This window comes from Olea europaea, chromosome 1 (assembly GCF_002742605.1).
Source record: "Olea europaea var. sylvestris chromosome 1, O_europaea_v1, whole genome shotgun sequence".
Classification (NCBI taxonomy): domain Eukaryota; kingdom Viridiplantae; phylum Streptophyta; class Magnoliopsida; order Lamiales; family Oleaceae; genus Olea; species Olea europaea.
The window spans coordinates 21,635,979-21,655,043 of NC_036237.1; positions in this window are offsets into that span (position 1 = coordinate 21,635,979).

A 19,065-nucleotide genomic window follows, 5' to 3' on the forward strand; every position below is an offset into this window, starting at 1 on the left:
TCGATTCATGCTATTTAAATTAACCTTAAAGCATAAATGTTATTATATTCACATGATATCCAAGAACAACATTTTAACCTTTAAAAAAAATAATAAATAAATAAATAATCTAGATTTGCAGTCCTTTTTGTAATGGATCTATCACACGCTGAATCAAAGTTAGTTCTGCTAGTTGGATTCAATCCAATATAGAAGTACTAGAGTTGTAGCCACTTTGACAAACCACATTGTGGACATTGTCGAAGCAAACCTTTGTATCTTCTTATGCCTCGTAATAGCACTACGAATCAAGTTAAGAGAATATAGTGATTCATCCCACACTTGGCAATCCTTTTTAGTAAGAAGTATTTGTTCAAGAATTTCTGAGTTCAAGCAGTCCCAAGTGGTGATGCTATAAGATGATAATGTGTCCAACGATTCCCTAGCTGAATTTTTAAAGCGTATGGAAAGGGCTTCAACCGAATTGTATAACTGAAAACCCCTAGATAATCAATTGTCACACACATATCCAAAAATCTCAAGATCTGAACAGTCAAATTGTCAGTCTCTTCTAAAGAATTGCAATGCAATCTAAAACATGTTATTACATCCGTCCTCAAATGAAAGTTAGCTTCCCTGAATGTTGAATAAACTATGTCGGATCTGCATTCTACCACTGGTAGACCCATGTATTCTTCCATCGGTCTCTCAATCTCATTACACGTAGCTACATATGGATGTGCTACATCTTCATTCACCCCATTGACCATTTGATTTTGTATATTTTCTGTCATTGATTTTGCCTGCTATTTTTTGTATGCTTCTAAATGTTCTTTTTCTTTTCAACCTAAATATTCATTTGATTTTCTAATCGGACGGAGCAAAATCGCCTTTTTTTTTTTAAATTTGCATGCAAGATCTTGAAGCAAAATAGAAAAATAGTGTAATTTTTATCTAATATAAAACTAAAAACTAATAAATTAATAAAAATTTAGATTAACGCTAAAACAAACTAAAACTAATTAAATCCTATAGTACTTGACAATAACGTCAAATACTTGATCGTTTGAAATTTTACAAGTGTATGGTATTGTGAACAAGTGAAAAGTAATGAATAGAGTATAATTCTCACGAGGATTACATACTTTCTAGTATAAATAAATGATAACTTTAATCAAATAGGAAAACTTATTTGAAGAATTTATACTAATTAATTAATTAAAATTAACTATTCTATTGAGAAATTTCTAAGAGTTCTTGTAAAACTATGTTTGATTATTACTGGGATTTTGTTACATAGTGGAACATCGATGACAATTTATAGAAATTAAATATTATCTATTATTATCGTCACTAGATCTCATACTTGGTACAACAATATTCTAATCTCATATAATATTTTCACATATTCAATCAAAATTTTCATACAATCTATTTATAATGTATAGCAATCAACATCATGCACGGGCAAATATACATAGATTAATATTTTTATAAAAGCACTATATCTATCATGAGAAAGATTTAAGAATTCTCTAATGCAGTAGTGGTTTCAATAATTGTTTACTACGCCAAAATTAAAAGAAATAAACTCTTTGTTTATGATGGCCTTATTAGTAATAATGGCCACCCCAATTAATCATATATGCTCTTAGCTATTCATAGTCAGCGACTAAAGTAGTTATCCAACGTAACAACTTGTTATTTGATTAGGCTTCTATAATTTTGTTGTCTCAAATAAAAAGCTAATACCTCAAATAAGAAGTTACCACATAAGATTTTATGGCAGTAGCTGACTATAAAAATCACGTAGTTAATAATTACGGAATGCATATAAAAATATAGGATATAACCATCACCCCTGAAAATGGGTGTCAAACACACCTTATAAACAAACATTTATAAACATTTATAGGATATAACCATCACCTTTTATGTCACTAGTTTATAAATGTTTGTTTATAAGGTGTGTTTGACACCCATTTTCAGGGAAAAATGAATTTTAGAATAGTAGATTGATAGAGAATGTGTGAAGAAAAAATAAGGAAATTTTGTTTATTTACGTGCAATATTATTTTAATGAAGAATGTGTGGTTAAAAAGAAGAGAGGGAAGAATGCATTTTGAGAAAAATGGGAATCAAGCGAGAATTTAGTTTAACATAGTACACTTAAGGCCGCGTTGAATGTGATTAATTTGCTAAATCTTTCACCTATCAATATTAATAACCTGAAATCTATTTTGCACATTAATTATGAAAAATAATTCACAACGTGCATATAATGAAATCAATTTAATATGTCCCAAATTAATAGCCTTCTCATTGTTTAATATATGAATGATTGCAATACTCACCGTCAAACCTCCTGCAGATTGATTGTCTTATGGTTTATATTGACATGGAAATGAAAAGAAAATTGATGCATCAATAGTCAACCTCAACATAGAGGCCTTCATCAGACGGTCATCACAATGTCACGTGTGGTTTGTATAATCAAAGTATCGCTTATATAACCAATGGCAACATCTTGATATATATAGTTGATCCTCAATCTTTCTTGGGTGCTTCACATTTAGTCCCAACAACCTCCACATTCATGCAAACACCAATATCTGAGTGTTATACCTCTCCTTGTTTCATGTTCCTTACATCATAACATTCAAAAAGCAGCTCGAATTCTATAGCGATATTTTATAATTTAATCAAACCTATAGAGATTATATCTCCTATGAAATGAAATTTAACATCTATATGCTTTTTTGCCGTGAAGAGCTGAAGTTTACTTTAAAAATAGAACATTTGCTAACAGAATACAGCATAACATCCTCATTAAGTAACGAAGTTCACAAAGCAAACATCACAACCATAAACCTTCTTTTACAGCTTCAATGTGGCTACAATAAACTTTGCCTAAGTTGAGGATGTAATTACAGTTTTCTTTAGCTGGGATATCAAGCAGATACATGAGTAAAAATGGGTAAAGACATAATATGTATTGGCCTCCTAATATCCATATCCTGAGCAAGGTCTAAATCAGGAAATCAAGTTTTACACCTTCTTTACTCTGTTTATCATCAAGTGCACATCATTATCCTTTAAGTACTTTAGCAACCATTTCACAGCAATCCAGTGTCCATTGCCTGGATTGGAAATGAATCTGCTCAAGACACTGACATAAAAAACAAAGAGAAAATATTAATTGTTCTACACTTTCAACGCGAGCATAATCCAAGAATTTCTATTGTTCTTACAGTAGATCTTTCGACCAATCATTTTGCAATTGTGTTATTAAAGTCATATAATAACATAAAAAATTAATGAGTTCTACTAAAATTGTATGGTTTTTTGAATAATAATTTCGTAAGGTTAATGCAAAACTTTAATTAAGTCGAAATTTCCTCAATTTTCTGTTGACTAATTTGCAATATATTTCCGTATTAGGATCCATTTTAAATAGGTACATTCATCTTTAATTAAATATTCAGTCTCTAAAAATTCAACTCTCATACCATAATCGTAACCAATAATAATAAAGCAATTTACGGAAATTGTCTCTCAACACCTATAAGGACATTACATCATTATTTTTTTGATTATGACAAAAATATCATGAAAAATATGCTTTTGAAGTAGTACTTGAAGAATCATATTTCAATTAATCGTGCTATATAGTTTATCAATAATAATAAGAAATATTTTTATTATTGTATTTAGTACAGCTCATACTTACATAGTAGAGCATTGATGTGAATCCATAGAAATTAAATATTATCATCGCTAGATCTCTTACTTGGTACAGCAATACTCTAATCTCATGTGCTATTTTCACATAGTCAATCAAAAGTTTCGTACGAATTATTTATTAAATATAGCAATCAACATCATACTCATGCACTTATACATAAATTAATATCTATCATGAGATCTATATAATTTAAGAATTATCTAATGTAGTAGTGGCCGAAACTATTGGAAATAAACTCTTTGTTTAAGATGACCATCCCAATTAACATATATGCACCCCGAAGGGACCACTATTACTTAAGCGCCTTTTCATCAATTTTTTTTTTTTTAAATGTCAATTATAATCCATGGAAAAATGATACAATTTGACCAACATGGTTTAGGATTAAAAATCACGTGTGTTTAATGTTAATTATAGAATATTCAAGAGTTTATAATGTTTGATTTAATTAAGAATATTCAAGAAAAGAATTGAACCGTAGTTAATTTTTTGAAATTCCAGAATGGTGGATTGCTGCATTTTGCACAGATAATATCCAAGAACAAGAAATTAATGAAAATTGTAACAATTAGTAGTGAATGAAGAGATTTTTCACCGAAAGGGTCCGAATATTCAGCCACAAGGGTCTACTCACTCGTATTAGTTCATAAAAATATCATTCGATCTAAAACTGCCGCAAGTATATGGTTTGTTAACAAGTAATAAAGTGAATTTTGAGTCTAAGTATCGTCCCACAAAGATCAATTTATTTCGGTTTTAATTATCACGTCCTTAATCAAAGTGAGAATGTTAAGACGTGATTGTTGTGATGAGATTATAACTAAAGTAAGTTATGTTTGCAATTATGATGAATTAACTAAATTAAATGCAAAGTATGCTAAATGAAAGTTAATGTGTTTAAATAAATGACAAATGCACCCGAATTCCCATGCAATAATCATTTTTAACCTTAGTTTTACACTTTGACAACAGATTGAATTTTGAATAATCAATGTTCTCATTTTATTTAACAATCTCTCTCGAGTAATGCTAAACATACTCTAATACATGACCGCCGACTATATTTATATCACGGATACGAGCATATAAGAATGAATGAATTTTTATAAACACTTAAAGATTTATTTACATAAGTCAGAGTGATATAACTCTATCTCCTATTGGACCCTATGATGATTTATATCATGTCGAGCATATTTTCCTTCTTTCGAATGCATAAGATAAGCCACCATATTCGCACAATTACCGTGTACAATAATCGTGTAAAAAAGAAATTCATATAAACCATTCAATATCCAAAGCATGTTTTTTATGTCAATTCTATAAAACTAAAGATTAAAAATTCATGTCACATAGTTCATTGTTCTCCTAGCAAAAATAAATCTAGCCTAGCATGTTAGAAAGAATAAAACAAGAAGAATATTGAAGAAACAAAATCACCAATTTAAATCTTGAATTGAATCTTCGCATCTTGGGATTGATCTTCATGTTTCTTGTATCTTTCTATACTCTAAAAACCCATATGAATGTGTTGGAATGCGTAATGAACACTTAGGGATGGTTCTAGGGCTTTAAAAGATGTCCCAAGATTTGTTTTCATAAGAATTTTAATCAAATAATGAAAACCAGATTTTTCCGCTAGAATTGTACTATGCTATAGCATAGTGCAAATCAATGTTATAGCATAATTCAATGGAATTGAGCCTTGAAATTTGTTGAAAATCACCATGCGACTGCACGGAAAAACTTGCTATGTGACTGCATTGTGTTGATAAGAACTTCTCATTTCTTCTTCTTCCAATACTTTATCTCTTCACTAAATTGATCATTGACTCTTTCACATCTTTGTTTCTGCTTTCGAGTCATCTATACTTTGGTCCATGAACTTTGGTCTTTTCCATTTTGGTCCTCTTCGCTTGTTTCTCCCAAATTTTACCATATTCATCAATGTTGTCCTAGAAAACATAATTTATATAGAATTAAACCATATTCCAACATAATTACTAACAATTATTCATGTTTTGTGACCTAAATAAGTGTGTAAAATGCACTTATCAAATCCCTCAAACTTTAACTATTGTTTGTCCTCAAACAAAATTGTGGCTAACTCCACACAAAACTTGGTTTGACAACCTACCATGTCTTAGGATTGGAATTCAATAATTAGCATAATGAATAGATTTAACAATGTAAAGTCAAGTCAACCTCCACCTATCATGTAAACATATTAAGCTCATGATTGGTTCAACTCCTGACCGTAGAAATCAAATATCTTCTTTCTTCGCTCCAGATATACACACCCACCAAATGTCTTGGGACTTAATCAATACAGCAGTATCTTTCCTCACGTATTCTTGTTTTTTCTCCTTTTTAACATCTTCTCGCTCACTTTCTATATAACCTATGTATCGAGTTTTAGGTCAATCAATCTCAAATCAGTCGACTATAGTGTACTAGATTTTCAAAAATCCTTACAAGCTTAATCACTCGAGTTATAAAGGTTCAAGAAGATGAATTTTTTTTTAACTTCTACCCCTCTTGCTTTTTATATGACCCTTTAACTAGTTTTGGGACGATGACTCCCAAATCAGTTGACTTTATAGCACCAGGTTTTCTAGTACATTTATAGGCTTACTTGCTCGAATCATAAAGGCTTTGAGAGAAGTGTTTTTCTCGCACAAATTAATGCTATGCCCCTTTTCTTTTAGACATATAGTTTCCAAAACCAAGCCCTAACTTAAGATTTTTACCTCATTTTCATCTCATTGATTTTAAACAATCCATACAAAATAAATTCATGCACAGAACCCCTACTCATCTTAATGCTACCCTATAACAGCGGAGTCATCTCCAAATCACCAAAACAATGGATTATGGATAAGAACAATAGAGGTTTTTCGGGTTTAACCTATTCTGTTCAGCTCATCTCTAAATAATGAACCCAATCATCAATTTGATATGTAAAACATGAGTGTTGTGCATAGAGAATGTCAAATTCCACATAAACAAATAATGGCTAATCTAATCATGCATTGTTTTCACTACTCCTAGTCCATATATATTCCAAGGAAATGGTATCAAACTCACACAAGCACATAAAACAATAAACAACTGCAAGAAAATAAGTAAAGGCTACAACAATTTTTTCATACGATCGATCATACAAAAAGTAGTAAATTATACACAAACATCGATGAATGTCAATGATGTCGTGAAGATTATACCACCCCTAAGTTTATATAAAACATTGCCCTCAATGTAAAAGAAAAAGTAATCAAAATAAATTAGTAAGGATCAGAAACTCTCTGGGATAGATGTGGATAGGTAGAAGGATCAGGCCGATCTGATTAGTAGATGTCATGACAACCACTATTTTTGTTTTTACCTAGACTTCAATTTTCTTTTTCAAGAATTCAAAATAAGTATTAAAGATAACAAATAAAGTTTAAATATTTGTAATGTAGTTAGACCAAGAAGAATTATAATCTTCTAACATTGAGATGATTGAAATCTAGGTACAAACTTAAGAATGCATATCAAATCAATATAAACTCAATGTAATACTAGGATATTAATGGCGAGCCTAAATAAAATAAACTCAATAAGTAAATATACCTAAGTTATTTATGTAATTCTTACAATACTGTCTAAAATGTGTTAAAAATCATTAAATGCACGAGTTCCCAGCTCTGGCCCTAAAATACTAATGTAATCCCTCAAATTAAAAAAAATACAAAAGCTAGTCAAACTAAGTGAAAAGAGATAGAAAAATGGGTTGTCACCCATTAAGCGCTCAATCTGTGGTCTAGAGATTGACTTTCGGCACACAAGTGTGTCATGGTACTTTTGAATATGTGTTTGGAGGTCCTACATAGCTTGCTTAATATGACTTTGTTTCATATCGCAACTTTTCACCAAATTTTAACCTTACCTTTTTTCAAGTAATATGACGTTCCCTTATCACCCATTTCAAACTCAACAACTTAAACTTCAATCTCCTCAAAAGATTTAATCACAAAATCAATTTTTGAGCTAACGATAAAGTCTAGGGAGTGCATGACAACTTCCTTTTCTTTGAATGCTACAAGTTCTTTTTCGCTCGTTATGAGTAATTTCTCAGTCTTTTCATGCTTCTCTTCTTCAATTGAAGTTCTCTCAAGTTTAACGTCCGTATTCAAAACTTTTGGCGAAGAAATAATGAATCTTCCCAAATAGTCTTCTTCTCTTGTTGTATCTTTAAGAAATCCAATTGACTTTAAATCTCGTAGTCGTTGTCCTATAATGAAATCTCCCATAAGCATATCCTTCTCATCAATTTCTTGAGTTGCCAATTGTTGTTGCCTTATGATGAAGTTACATACGAGCATCTTCTTAAAATCAACCACAAGCATCTTTTATGCTGCTATTTGTGTTCTTTTACATACCTGACAAATGAAAAAAAAAAATTAAAATGGAACGAAATAACAATACAAGAATACATGTAGAAGTCCGAATTAGTGCCAAGATAAATAAAATCAAACTAAAACTCAATCCTCGAAAATGGCCCCAAAAACTTGTTTCCAAAAATATCTATCGATCTAAAACCATCGTTAGTGTACGGTTCATTAACAAGTAACAAAGTAGATTTTGAGTCTAAGTATCATCCCACAAAGATTGATTTAGTTTGGTTTCAATTATCGTGACCTTAATCGACACAAAAATGTTAAGACGTGGTTATTGTAATGAAATTATAACTAAAGTTGATGTGTTTAAATGAATGACAAATGTAGAAAGAACTCGAATTCCCATACAATAATTCTTTTTAATCTCAGTTTTACACTTTGACAACACAATTGAGTTTTGCGAGCAATGTTAAACATATTCTCATATATGATCCAGCTATATTTCTATGATGGATACCAACATACAAGAATGCATGAATTTTTTTGAGCACTTAAAGATTCAAATAAGCCATAGCGATATATCTATATCCCCTATTGAACCTTATTACAATTTATGCCATGTCGAGCCTATTGAAGATTAAAAATTCATATCACATGGTTCATCTTTCTCCTAGCACAAATAAATCTAGCCTAGTATGTTAGGAAAAAGAAAACAACAAGAATATTAAAGAAACATCGCCAATTTAAATCTTGAATTGAATCTTCGTGTCTCAGTATTGATCTTCTTGTTCTTGCCTCCTTCTATACTCTAAAAACCTTATGAATTTATTGGAATGTGTAATGAACACTTAGGGATGACCCTAGGGCCTTAAAAGATGTCCTAAATTTTGTTTCCATAAGAATTTTAATCAAATAAGGAAACCAAAATTTTCCCACTAGAATTGTACTATGCTATAGTATAGTACAAATAATGCTATAGCATATTTCAACGGAATTGGACCTTGAAACTTGTTGAAAATCACCATGCAACCGCATGGAAAAACCTATAATGCGACCACATAGTGTTGATAAGATTTTAAAAGTTGCATTTTAGTCCCCGAACTCCATTTTCTTGTTTGTTAACCTCTTTTCCCATTTCTTCTCCTTCCAATACTTCATATATTTGCTAAATTTGTCGTTGACTCTTTCATATCTTCGTTTCTACATTAGGTCATCTTTTAACTATTTGCACTCTGGTCCTGAACTTTGGCTTTATTTCATTTTGCTCATTTTTGTTTAATTCTCCTCAATTTCACCATATTCAGCAATGTTGTCCCATGGAACATAATTTATATGGTATTAAACCATATTCCAAATAATTAAAAACAATTATTCATATTTTGTAGCCTAAATAAGTGTGTAAAACACACTTATCGGTGTTCACAAGTGGATAATGCTAAAACACTAACAAAAAATTATTATAATCAAGACCTGGACTTCAATTCTACATCAAGAAACCCATTGGTTTCACCCACAAAAAGAAAAATATCACAATCTCGCAGTATACGCTAAAGACTCTCACTCAACACAAAACAACACCAAGTTAGTTTAGAAACCTTATTGCATAGCCTAACCCTCAATTTGAATGGAGACGAATTAAAAAATGGGAGAGCGAGTGATTCTCAGAGAGAAGAAGATAAAATGAACGTTAAAGAGCATCTAAGCAACTAACCTGGAATAAGCGATATAAGGAACAATATAGGTACCTTTATGAGACGATCATCACAATTTCACGTGTCAACCCTCTTGAACGATGTTCTTTGTATAATCTCAGTCTCACTTATGTGACTGATGGTAAATCCTGATTTACATAATTGATCCTCAATCTTTCTTGGGTTCACATTTAGTCCCAACAAACTCCACCTTAACATGTTCCAAGAGTTGCTATTTATAGGGTTAAGGCCAACATTGTCATCATTGGATTAGAACCACGTAGCCTCATCCAATCAAACAAATCTTCCCATCACTTTCTATCATCCATTAATTATATTAATAAGGCGTTAGCCACCCTAAACTCTAGGCTGACATTTCTGACACTTACTAATACAAATGTTACATCAATCATTCCTACAGATACTCTTCAGATCTGCTTTAAAGGCAACAAGCGTCTTGATTTTTGGGAGAGCTTTGGACGTGCAGAGGTTCAGCAAGAAGAGAAAGTGCCTTAACAAAGAGAGAGTGAGAGAGAGAGAGAGAGAGTGTGTGTGTGTGTGTGTGTGCGCTTCGGCAAAGAACTATGGGTGAAGACAATGCTCAGACCAAAAAGTAGCTTGTTCCCGTTCTTTAATGCCTTGACGTGACTTTGACGTGGCCTCAACTAAGAGCTTCGGATATGAGGCATAACAATAGTTTCCCAAGTCTATGTATGATCATTCATATAATGTATGGACTTACGTTATTTGAATATTTTGTTGGGGTGGTTATTTTTAACCATCCAAGATAGTCCTCCCAAGTCTAATTGTCAATAATTTTATGAGAATTAGAATTTAAAAATGTAACTTCAAAAAAATGTTCGAGTACTTACTTATCAATGAATGAAAAGACGGGGTTTGAAATAATCTTCTCCCGTATATAATTGTTGATGGCTTAGCATCTACTCATGTTTACTATTAATCTAATCATAATTTACAAATTTAGTGACACTATATTGATACAACATACAAGCATAAGTTTATAAAAGGCGAAATGTCAATTCTTAACATGCAACCATTAACGTGGGTAAACTTCAATATTTTGGGTATTTATAGTCAAGGAGAAATAACCATTGCTTGATTGACGAGTTAAATCAAATTTGCCCACTATACTACTAGAATTGACACCCATCTTCAAATATATCGAGACCCATTAACAAGTTTAAAGTAGGAAGGTCACTACATTTCAAGTGCTGATACCAACCCATTTTCGAGCGTATTAACTCCCCAGTTCGTTCAATGAAAAATTAAAGAAATTTCTAAGTCGCCATAGAAAGAATCCCTAAGATATAACTTTCAGTAAATCATTTTCTTTAAATTCCATCGAAAATTTGTGTATAGACTAAATTTACTTGTAGGCTACAGTTAAAATTTTATTATGTATCTTTTCAGATGTTTCTATTTCTCGATGAACTTTCTTTAATATATGTTTCCGGGCTTATGTTGCCACTAAACTTTGTGATTTTAGTGACGTGGTATATACTAATGTCGAAAGCATGTCATGTGTAAATTTTTGTTTCCCACGTCATCAAGTACGTTAACTTTTAGAAACGGTTGAGAAATATTTTAAAGTTCAATCGCAGCTGATAGCATTGCGAAAGTTTAGCAGCAAGTGTATGTGTTATGCCCTAAATCCAATCAACTTTGGACATAAAAAATTTTAATATATAATTAATGTGATTAAATGGTAGATCTATTATTTAATTAATATTCAATTAAATTAAATAATAGAATCTGTAGATTCAAATCTTCGTAATTTGTTAATCACAAGGAGTTGTGATTGTGAGATACAAATTACATATGATTGAATCTTAAATTGTCCGTGGTCGTAAATAATAACGAGATACGGATATCATTATTACGGATAGACCATCACGTGTGGCATTTCTTACTTGAGAAGTAAGTAGCTGATCTTACAAGCTGAAGTGTGTGACACTTGAATGAACACGTGAATGTTTTGTTATAGAACAAAACATTAGAGACTCGCATAGAGATTTCACATGGATAACTATCTGAGTATCAGTGGTTAATCTCTAACGTTTGGTAGTGGCATTGGTCCTTTGACTTAAGGTCATCATAATACTTTATATGAGGACAGTCATGCTTTGACGGTGCTGGATGTTGCTCTACCAAAGGCTGCTAATACGGCATCATTTGAGTATGTCAAGAATCGCATGAAGGTTGTGAATGACCAATAGAGGATTCGTCACTCTTAGATAGTAAGAAATTATGATCCATATTTCATTTGATTAAGTCGATAAGGAAATTCTTGGTCAAGGTATACTCATAAGTTGAAAAGGAGTTTTCGAATTACATTGACTTAATAGTGGAATGAAATATATGATCGATAATTGAGATTGACGATTATCCATATCTCGTAATTGATCGGATCATATTGACGAAAGGATTATAGTTTCACGGTAAACGAATGAGTTTGGTTTTATCATACCACATGATATTTCCCGTCACATGCATTGCCTTGATACATTATTAGATGTCAATCTGAGACGACAAGTGTGAATTCGTGATAAATTAAAAGGGTGTTTCAATTTATCAATTTTGATTATATCAAAATAATATTTAACGTCATTAGGCATCGTGGTCGGGTACCTGATGGATCGCACATAAAAAAGAATTGGAAGATTGCAATTTTTCAATTAATTAATTTAACAATCGTTAGATAAATTAATTAATTGGGTTGGTTATTTATAAGCTCAAATTAATTAATTAAATTAATTAATTCACTGACCGAATTTAATTAAATGGACTAATTAAATATAGAACCAGGTCAGGCCTAGCCCGTTTGGGCTCATATAAATACATGGCTAGGGTTTTCAAGTCAGAGAGAATTCATTGTTCTGGCTAACACAAGAAAAAACCATAATCCTTCAATCTTGTTCTCTGTGTAGATCATTGTTGGAGGCTGGATAATTGAACAACTGTAGGAAACAAATCCAAGTTGCTAGAACAAAGATATAGCAAAGGAATTTACAGATCTTGAAAAAGGTACATCTTTATCACAGTTTCTATCTAAACACAGAGGGATCAATGGTGGGAATCAAAAATTTGTTTTATTTTTCACTGCGCACGTTAAGTAGATTCCCAACAGTGGCATCAGAGCCTACTTTATGTTTGTTAGAAATTATTTAATAATTTTTTGTAATCAAAAGTTGATTTTATCCCTTTTTCATGTTTCTAGCAACTAAAATGAAATTTGATTTTTGTATTTTTGAAATCTGATTAAAAAAAAAGGGAAAAGGATCGAACATGGGCCGGTCACCCACCTCCAGCACTGGCGACCTGCAGTGGCAACGCACGCTGCTACTACAAGGGCGGCAGCTTCTGCCTCAAAAAATTAAGGGATGCGTTCGCTGAAATTGAAAGAAAAAAGGAGGTTAAATTTCTAGGGTTCAAAACGGGTGAAGGGTTTGTTGGAAGAGGGGGCTTCGGTTCCAATTAATGCAATTTTGGGCACCTGTCCAGAATTATGAAAGTAGGGTCATGTTGCAATTTTAAAATAAAGGGGCTTCTGTGCAATTTCAAAATTTTGGGAGGCTGCCATTAATTTGAAACTTGGGTCAAAATTGTAATTTTTGAAAGGGTGTTTTGAATTTAAGTATTAAAATGGTTTTTAAATTCATTTTAAATGGGTTTTGACCTATATTATAAATTTTGACCCAAATTAAAATTTTATCTAAAATTGACGACCTTTTATATTTTCGTTAAAATATGATTTTAACTTAAATATTAAACTTTGACCCTAAATTAAATTTATTACATTTAGGAATGTTATTTAAGATTAAAATATTAATTCAATTTAGATTAGAGCTGGACTCTAATTTAATACTGAATTAAATTTTGATTTTAATTAATTATTCACCTGAATATATTCTAGAAATTAGAATTGGATTCTAATTTGATATTTAATTAAAATTTGATTTTAGTTAAATTGTCTTGCCCTAAAATTTTTCCTTGAAATTAGAATTGGATTCTAATTTGACATTTAATTAAAAATTGATTTTAGTTAAATTGTGTTGCCCTAAAAACTTTTCTTGAAAATTAGAATTGGACTCTAATATCTTATTTAATTAAAATTCGATTTCAATTAAATGAGTTCGCCCCAAAATCCTGGAATTAGAGTTGGACTCTAATTTTGTTATTTAATTAAAATTTGATTTTAGTTAAATTCAACCACCTTAAGTTTTGAAATTAGAGTTGGACTCTGATTTAATGTTTAATTAAAATTTAATTTTAATTAAATAATCCCACCCTATAATTGTGGAATTAGAGTTGGACTCTAATTCGATATTTAACTAAAATTTGATTTTTAATTTAAATATGCCGGCTAATTAAATTAATTGATTAATATGATTGATTAATTATTTTATTGTTCCGATCATTAGTCTAAAAGAGTTTAGACGATCTTAAATGCTAGAAACTTGAAACGTATTTGCATATAATATTAGATATTATATAGGCATACATTTATGTGATGAATGTACTATTAGTGGACGATTATGGATTCGACCATGTGGATATGTTGAATGGTTGATTTTTATTCTTGTTGTTTTGTGGGCCTATGAGCTCTTAATTGTTTTAGACCTGCGAGTCCATTATTATTGTTATTATTGTGGGCCTGAGAGCTCTTAATCATTTTGGACCTACGAGTCCGTTATTGTTATTATTGCTGTAGGCCTGCGAGTTCAATTTCTTTTAGGCATGCATGCCAACCAGTATATAATACATGTTGCAGCTAGACTAATTGAAGAAATAAGAAGAGGAGTAGACCATGGAGATGGAGCATTGTATGAGTCTAAAATATTAAGTCACATATATTGACCAACTAGTCTTCCTCATGGTTCGGAAAGACTAGATAGTAAAAGTCCATAATTGTCCACACTATTACATTATATTATATATATTTTTATTTGCATGGTAGATGTATAATAAAATATATATATAAATGTTACAATGTGACCTTTGAATGCAAAACCCCTCAATAAAATATTAAGTCACATATATAATCGCATTCCATCATTATAGTGAAAAATCAAAGTCCCAAATTATCTTAGCTTGTTGAGTACACTCAAGGCTGGTATATTAGGGATATGGTTGACACTATGAAATATTTGATATTTCTGAATGACGAGTTTGACTTAACTAAAATTTATATTTTATTGAGTACACTCAAGGTGATAAATTTTAAAGGCATATTAAGCTAACACATAAGATGTGTGAAGACAAAAAGTTGTCGGCTTAATGATCTGAAAGTTATATGGAGATACAATTGATAATAGTATCTACCCAAATATTTTTTTTAAAACGTGTTGAGTACACTCAATGTCTTAATATAACAGATGGGATCCCAACCCACTGGAAGTCAAGTATGGATTCCATAAATTTATGTGAGAGGGTCATAAATTTTAGTTAAACAGTTTGAGTATAATTAATTTAATAAAAGTCCATGTTAAATTAACTAATGCATTTTATATATTATTCTTTTCTTTTCATCATTTACATTTATATTGAATCTTGAGTAACCATATGTTTTAAATGGCATACTAGATGCCAACAATCAAATTAAATTTTCTCGATTAGCACTGCAACTTGAGAATTGTTCTCAGGCATGAGAAAATTGATTACATCCTTGAGTAGCCATTTCTAGAGACACCTGTCGATGACTCGATTAAGAAAGAGGTCACTACTGTAATAAACACAATGATGACGATAGTACTGTACACATGTGATGCTTGCAATTATGTCACTTGAGTTACAAAAGCAACTTGAGAGTATAGATGTTAACACATAATTTTTCATTACAAAGAGTTGTATGATGATAATCATGTGTGGAAGGATATGAGACTTTCAAGCAATTATACCAATACAAAATGACAAAGTAATCTTCAGTTGATGCTTAGACACTGAAGGTGATTGACATTGAGAAATGTCTCTATTGAGTTCAATCATAAACCATGAACTAAGTAGTGAATTGATTTTGCAATCTCTGTCAGAGAAAGCTATACACAACTAATTATGAATTTAACATGAATAAGTTCGAATACACAATTATTGAATTACTTAACATGCTTAAGACTGTTATGCCCAATATCAAAGTTATGAGTAGGCAAGCCATTGATTCCTCTAAGGATATTAAGAGGAAGTCTAAAGGAGCTTTGTGGAAGCATCCAATATGGCTAAGACCGTCAAAGCGAAAGACAATACCAAATCTAATGACCTTTGGTTTCATTATAGAATGGAAGATCATTGAAAGAGATATTGCATGGCTTACGTCTACTTCAAGAGTTTTTTAGGTATTTGATACAAGATGTAGATATCATATTTATACAAATTTTAGGAGTGGACACGGTCCGATTTGTCCGGTTCTAAAGGAAATCGAACCGAACCGAATACAAATGGGAATTTTCAAAATGGAACCATTGGTTCCATAACTAACTATGGAATCGAACCAGAATCGAACCAATCGTTTCTGATTCGATCCAGTCCGGTCCGATCCGGTTCGTTTCTTTACATTGAAAATGTCTAAATAAAATGTTAACTAATAAAAACTCTAAAAATGTTACCAATGTGAGACTTTTAATAAAATATAGATGAACCGAACATACTATTCAAATATTTATTTAGCTATAGATTTACAAAGTGAAAAGAAAATAAAAATCATGTAATCAAAGTGAAAATAAAATAAAAATTTCGCATCTTATAAATGAAATTATAAATTGTAAATAAATCTATTTAGGTATAGATTTACCCAATATTCTAATTTGGCTTGAGAATCAATTAATCAAAGAATTATAAGAAGAGACAAGGAAAGAATCAAAGAGAATAAGGAAAGTGTTAGAGTCTAAAATTAAGAAGGAACCCGATTATTTTTTATAAAAGTGTTGGAGATTGAATCATATATTTTACCCAAAAAAATGAAAAAATCCAATGAGAACCATTTGGTTCTCATGGTTCCCATACTAGAACAAGAAACCGGATCGGAACCGGTCAGTTCTTAAAAATTTATCCCGAAATCAAATTGGTTTTTAGAAGATCCGGAACCGTACAGGCCTGTTCTAAGCGGTTTCGGTCCGATTCCACTGGTTCTGGGAAAAATTACCCACTCCTAACAAATATGGAGAAACTAAATAGAAGTAGATCACTGTGAAAGGGAGAAGTTGGCCTACACATTGAAGATGAGCAAAAGTTGCTGCATTGCCTGTAAGAGAATACTTCTTGCTATTGCCTTTTGGTTTAGTATTGGAGTTAGATAAATGTCGATTTGTACCCACCATAGCAAGAACTTTAAAATGAATTTCATGTTCAGATATGAATTGTTTTAATGTTAAGGGCAATTGTTGTTCTTGTTTATCTTGACAAAAATTCTAATGATTATGGTAAATTACAAAACGATGTTTATATTCTTTAATATTAAGCATTCTATAATGAGTATAGAAGTTAAAAGGCATAAAAGTGATAATCTAATTATTACCTAAATATAGCATCAGACTTTGTCATATAGATGAAACGCAATTCCAAGGTTACATAGAGATGTATACTTGGGATCAATTGATTTTGAAAAGAACAAATTGTGCATGTCTGGCATAATGACCAATTCTTCCTTCACTTGAAAGGAAAAAGGTCTGCATAATTATTGGTTTAATGCATACTAATGCATATGGACTTATGTCAATTAATGTCAGATGGGGTTTCTCTTATGTTATCAATTATCATGTATACTTGATGAAATTTAAGCATGAAATTCTTGAAAGGTTCAAAGGATTCAAGCTAGAAGTAAATAAATAAATAGGTAAAGATACCCTCACATTAAGATTCGATCGAAGTGAGAGTATCTTAAAGATAAAATTTAGATTATCTAAAAGATAATGAGATTCTCTTGCAGCGGACTCCATATACACTACAGCATAGTGGTGTATCTAAAAGGAGAAATCGTTAACTATTAGACATAGTGCGATTAATAGCAAGTCATGCAAATCTCCCAAAATCCTTTTTGGGGTCATGCACTAATTGCGGTGTGTTACACACTAAATCATGTCACATCTAAGTTGGTTAACACAATTCCATACGAGTTATGGAAAGGCAATAGTCCCAATTTATCACATATGAAAGTTTAGGACTGCGACGCTTATTTGAAGTACATTGAATTGGATAAGTTTGAGACTAAATCCCATAAACACATATTTGTGGGATATCCAAAACAAATATTTAGATATCAATTCTATTAGCCCCTTGAAAAGAAAGTCTTTGTCTCACGACATATCTTCTCCTTAGAAAAAATGTTTACTCTAGGGAAGGACAGTGGAGCAAAATAGAACTTGAAAGAGTTCAAGAGTTCACAGATATAATTAACCAAGTAGATGAATCCGAGTTTGATCTCATATCTGATGTGGGGCATACTCTTGATCAGAAAGTAAAGACTCCTGAGGACATGATAGCACCATTTAAATCTAATAGGATCATTCGACCTTCAAGAAGGTACGAATCCACTATTACTAATCAAGTATTGTTAAGCAATGATGATGAACCTACTACTTACGCAGAAGTAGAGTCAAGTGTTGACTCAAATAGGTGGCATAAGGCCGTGGAATCCAAAGTGAACTCAATGTATGAAAACAAGGTTTGGACCTTTGTCGACCCTCCTGATGGAATAAAATTCATATGTTGTAAATGGTTTACAATAAAAGGTTGACATGGATGAGAATATCCATATATACAAAGCAATGCTAGTGGCAAAAGGCAACAAACAAAGACAATGTGTTGACTTTGATGAAACTTTTTGTCTGTAGCCATGCTCAGGTCCATTCGAATTTTGGTTGCAATAGTTGCATATCATGACTATAGGTTAAAACAAATCTCTTGGAGTTGAAATCTTCGATTTGATGGAAAAATCAAAATGTTTGATTTTATCAAATATGAAAACAAATTATGTGTTTTACAAGAAAATAGTGGGAACATTGTCGCATTCCTAATATTATAGGAAAAGACATCCCTATATTTTAATCGTTAAAATAATGGTTGTTAAAGGATTTATTCATGAACGATATGGGAAAGCAACTTGATCTATAGAGATAAATCTAAAAGATTGCTTAACTCACCCCAATCTATATAGATAAAATCTTGAGAAGATTTTATATGGAGAAATTGGTTTACTCTTAAACGATTTGTTGGAAAGGTTCTAAACATGAAACAATCGTTGATTCAATAGCAAAAA